This window comes from Equus przewalskii, chromosome 1 (genome assembly GCF_037783145.1).
Source record: "Equus przewalskii isolate Varuska chromosome 1, EquPr2, whole genome shotgun sequence".
In the NCBI taxonomy this organism is placed as follows: Eukaryota; Metazoa; Chordata; class Mammalia; order Perissodactyla; family Equidae; genus Equus; species Equus przewalskii.
In genome coordinates, this window is record NC_091831.1 from 124310613 (window position 1) to 124316523 (window position 5911).

A 5911-nucleotide genomic window follows, 5' to 3' on the forward strand; every position below is an offset into this window, starting at 1 on the left:
TTCTGCAGTCTTACTCCAGATTATTTTTCTACTCAATCCTAGCACCTGTGGCCTCCTGGCTACTTGCTCAATTCTGACATGCAGGAATGGCTATGGAAGGCTCAGATAAATTTGGCACATAGTCCTTCTTTGGCATCATCTAACATATTTACACCTAGTGGTGTACCTATAGGCAGACAATCTTTTCACCACTGGGTTTTAAATATGTTAAAAGACATATTGCAGCAAGATATCAGAATCCAGACTTGTTGGGTTCTCACTGGGTTTCATGACTTCTCTGGAAGGTCTGGCCAGCCCACTCTGGTGCTGTCCTTGGATGGGCAGCCCTCTTCTCCTACTCCTCCCACGACAAAATTCACCTTCTCTTGATTTCTTCATGGTCCATTAGTTCAAAAGATATGTTGGCTGTTTTTTATTTTCTCTGTGAATTGATTTTTTAAAAAAAATTTTGAACTTCCTTTTAGGAGTACATTTTAAAACTAGAATCACTGAGGATTTCGTTTATAGTAATTTAAGAAATTAACTTTCCTATTTTTAGAATAGTGCATGCAAACAAATCAAGATTTATTGTTATTAGTAAAAATTAAATGATAGCTTACAAAATATGAATAGGTGAAATATTCACTAATATCAAATGCAAATGAATCAATCCCTTGTTTGTTATTCATAAGGGAGGAGAAGGCTAACCTCCATTTTTACCTCAAAAAAAACAATAAAATTGAGCAAAATATATCAAGACCAAAGCAATTCACATTTTGGCAAAATTGGTCTTTCTACATCAGCAATAAAGAAGGAACATGAGGTCTTGATGACATTATAACTTCACTTACTATTGATTACATGAAAACAGGAATTATTCAATGTAGTATGCAAGCTGTGGGTTTGTTATTTGCAGAAAGAATGAGATTTTCTATTTTCATACCTTACACTAAAAAATGTCCAGGTAGATCAAAGAGTTAAATACATAAACATCAAGCCATAAACAGAAAAAAATGGAGTTGCATATCCATCAGGTTCTATTCATCAAGCAGAATAGCTCCTTGAATAACCTCCAAAGTTTAAGAGCGATGTTAGAGACTCAAAGAAAAGTAGCAGCAGATTTAACAACATTAAAGTTTTAAAATCTATGTGAGACTACAAACAAAATTAAAAGACCAACTTGAAGCTGGAAAAAAATTGCAACAAATATGATAAATGGTAAATATCTTTACCAAATAAAGGCCTCATATATAGAAGCAAGGAAACCATTAAGCATCAAACAGAACAATGGGCAAGAAATATAAATAGACAAATTCTAAAAGAAAAAAAGAAAAAGTGGCTAATCAACAGGCAAAAAATACATTTAACCTCAATTGTATGCAGATTAATGCAATAACAAATACTATTTTGCCCAATTCAAATAGTACATTTTTAAAAACTGATTATTATAGGCAATTCTGGTCAAAGTTCAGTAAGATGTTCACTAGGGTGAGTGGGTAAATGTTTACCTTTCTGGAACTAGTTCAACCATGCATACTAATAATCTGAAAGGTGGCACTGTTCCTTGCTATAGGCTACCTTAGGCCGATTGTGTCCTTGTGCTCTTGTTTAACATGTCGGGTTTACTGGTTGATTAGAGTCAGGTTCAATGTCTTTCCTCTTTAGACAAGGGTACTGCATATCTGGTGCTGTGTACTTCCTTTTGCATTACCTCCGGAGGCACAACATATCTGGTTGTCCCATCCTTAGTAATGATAAGTAACACAAGAGTGAACCACTCAGCCTTTGCATCTAGGATGTAACTCTGTTTCTTTTTGATATAAGTAAAATAATGAAAATCAGATACGAATTACCTTAGGAGGGTAACTACAAACATAAGTTCTATTTGTAAAATAGGGAAAGGAGTGTTGTTTCTAATGTATGTTGTAAGAAATTTTTTAATGTTAAGCATGTGGTTGAATACTTCAACTTACAAAGTAGTTGATTCAAATTGGGTACAATTAGAATGCCATCCAGAGAAGCCTTCTTTCAATTTTTTATACCACATGGAAGAACCATTATCAAAATGAGTGAAGCCAGGATGCTTCTAAAAATAGAACTATAATGCATTGAATTTTGATCTGATGATCAGTCCAGGAATTTTCCAATACCAAACTCCAATGCTCAGTCTAAGGAAGGACTCTGTCCATATTTTCAGTTTATCCTCAGTTACTCTATGTAAAGGGAGTTTGGGTTCCTAGGTCACCCTCTGATCTTTGTACTACATGAAATAAGCTGTTTGCTTCTGCTGAGAAGAGCTGAATGGGAGACATCCATACATGAACTGGCAGGGTTTTAATGGTTTCCTCTTCTGGGAAATGGGCATTGGCCTATCACACTATAACCTGAATGGTCTTAAATGTGATTTTAAAAGTGTTCTTGAAGATGTATATTTACCATCAAAGAGAGTACAATTATGAGACAATAACTTTAGATTCCACATACCATATTGAATGATGGCATTTGTGATGGTCAACCAAAGCTTCCTCTCTGGTTAGCTGGCATATGATGGATGAAATCTGGGGAGAGTCCAATCATTTTATGGTACAAGATGGCTAAAACATAGTTAGGAATATTAGGTTGTCTGATATAAACCTATTTTGAAATTTTGAGGTTGTAACCTCAGTGTTTTTTTTTTTTTTTAAGATTGGCACCTGAGCTAACAACTGTTGCCAATCTTCTTTTTTTTCTGCTTTTTTCTCCTCAAATTCCCCTAGTACATAGTTGTATATTTAGTTGTGGGTCCTTCTAGTTGTGGCATGTGGGATGCTGCCTCAGCCTCGCCTGACGAGTGGTGCCATGTCTGTGCCCAGGATCCAAACCAGCGAAACCCTGGGCTGCCGAAGCCAAGTGCACGAACTTAACCACTCAGCTACGGGGCCGGCTCCCGTAACCTCAGTGTTTTGAGTCTGCCCCCAACGCCCTCCATGGCCCTGTCCTTCCCCTACTAACTGTGTGTTGGAGGTACACAAAATCCCATGCGCCTGTTCATTCATATTTCACAGGAAGAGTCTTATCCTTCTGTGTGAGTATAATAAAAACATCTTCAGACTATACTTACAGTTAAACAAAATTTTTTCTCACGTGAATAAAATTAACCTGAGTATAGTACTATTTATTTGAAAAGAAAAGAAACTCTTCATTTGGAGTCATTAGAGTCTCATGATTTTTTATAATATACTTAACTTGCTTTAATAAATTATCATTTTTTCTGAAGCTTAAATGGTCACACCTTTACTATGGCCATTCAGTTTAATATCAAAAATCCCACCTGAATTTTTTATGAAACTTGATAAGCTACCTCAAAAACTCAACTGGAAAATCAAATGTACAAGAGTGTCCAGGAAATTTTTGTAAAAAGCAATGAGGAAAGACTTTCTAGAAAGCAAAAGATACTATAAAGATATCACAATTAAAATCATGGGAGACTTGGGACCGGCTCCGTGGCCAATGGGTTAAGTTCGCGCGCTCTGCTGCAGCGGCCCAGGGTTCGGATCCTGGGCGCGGACATGGCCCCGCTGGTCAGGCCACATTGAGGTGGCATCCCACATCCCACAACCAGAAGGACCTGAAACTAAGATATACAGCTATGTACGGGGTCGGGGGGGGGGGGGGGCCGGTTTGAGGAGATAAAGCAGAAAAAAAAAGAAAAATGATTGGCAACAGTTGTTACCTCAGGTGCCAATCTTAAAAACAACAACAACAAAAAACCATGGGAGACTTTAGAGCAAATTCCTACAGACAAAAAGTAGAATGGTGATTGCCAGGGGCTGGGTGGAAGGAGGAATGGGGAGCTGTCTTTTAATGGGTATGGAGTTTCAGTTTTGCAAGATAAAAAAAGTTCTGGAGATAACTGGTGGTGATGGTTGCACAACAATGGGAGTGTGCTTAATGACACTGAACTGTAGACTTAAAAATGGTTAAAATGGTAAATTTTATGTTATTTATATTTCACATAGTTAAAAGTTTTTAAAAATATTAACAACAACAAAAATCATGTGGTACTATCACAAGGAAATGACAGTAATGGAAACATGTCTATCAGGCCATGTGTATAGTAGCCTTCATACTGCCTTTTATGGTGGGGCTTGCCCTGGACTCCATGCAGCCCAATCTGCCACAGATACTTTGAACACCATTGGACATACTGAGTTAAACAGGCTAGGGGCAGATCGCTTTCACTGCAGCCTGGTATAGCTTAAGAAGTGTTCTGTTTTTCTGGGCCTCATCTGAAGCTGGCAAGCTTTTGCTTCTCCAGAGATGTCCTATAAAGTACTGTACCTCTGTCAAGACTCTAGAGGGACACAAGATGAAGAGACTTGTCTTTCATTCTGGAGCAAGTATCCAACATAACTCAAAAGACTGGACCCCCGGAAACTGTACTGATGTGGTAGTTCCCTGATTTTTCTTGGGATTTATTTCTCATCTTCAACATGCGGTATCTTAGCAATTCAGCCAGGATACCTGCCCCTTTCTGCTGCTTCCTGCTTGTCAGGCCCTCTTAGCATGACATGTCTCTGGTTATTGGGATTGAGAAAGAAGCACTTGCCAAATTGATAATGACATATCATGGGCTGTGAAAGAGACATCTGTAAAAGCAGATGCAATTAAAGTCATTGTCATCCCATTTTCCAAGTTCTTCTAAACTGTGCTTCAGCCACATTGTCAAGTAAATTGCAGATATGATAGAAATCATCATTCCTGCATCTTTCAGGTTTTTGAGGGTGACACTAATTGCTGCAATTCTCCCAAGGATGCAGTATTACTTTTTGATTTAGTAAAAAGGGGGAAGTTTGGGTTTTCCAACCATAATTGCTCTCACTCCATGGATTAGGGATCAAGTGTGAAGATTCTGCCAGTTTCTAAGTCCCTCACTTTCACCTACACAACCAGGGAAATAATTACCAGATATGTTCAAAATACCTTACCCAGAGTTTGTTAAATTCCATGATTTAAGTAAAATAGAAGTTTATTGGCTTCTCTCGTTCTCTGCTTTCTCTCTACGTATCTGTGAGAGTAATTCTATGGGATAATTCCTAAAAGTGGAATTGCTGGGTCAAAGGGAAAGATGGAAAACACTGATTTCCATCCCTTAACCAATGTATTGACTTACCATTCAGCTTGGTAAAATGAGTATCTTGCTTTAATTTTCATTTCTTTCATTTTTAGTGATGCAAAGAGCTCTATCTAGTCTTCCCTTCCCCACCGCAAACATCTTTGAATGTCCTTAAAGTCTGTGTCCCAATGAGCCTACTATGAGATAGATTCAAATCTAAGCACTGTTTATTCCCCTACCCACTAGGAGCTCCCACCCTCACTGATGGACCACAGTGGCTGTCAAGCTCTTATATGTCCCTTTTCTCTTAAGTGTATAGTTACTTAGTCAAAGACCACCAGACTCTTTGGGGAAGGCTTGGAGTAAGATTCTCTGTTCACTCTTGTAGTGCTCATTGCTGTGTTCTTCTTCAAGGGTCCTCAGCTTCCCCTTCATTCTGGATCTGTGAATTGATTCAGACCTTGGGATCAGCAGTGGGGCCATGACTCTAGAGTGGTGGCTCAAGACAGGGCTCCATTTACTAAACCCAGACAGGGTCGTACTATTCTTGTTGTTGTACAAATCAAGGAGAACCTTAATAGGTTTCCCATTTTATGGTTGACCACATGGAAATAGTTAAGTAAATAAGATGCACCATACCATGGAATACTAGTTAAAAATAGCGAGGTTTATTTAAATGGACTGACTTGTAAAGTTCCCTAAATATATTGATGTGAAAAAAAAAAGTTGAAAATGCTTAGAATGTTCCATTTACATAAAATACACAGAGACCAAAAAACCATATATTTGTGTACATATTTGTATGTAAATGCATAGATAAAATTCTGAGAGGATCCA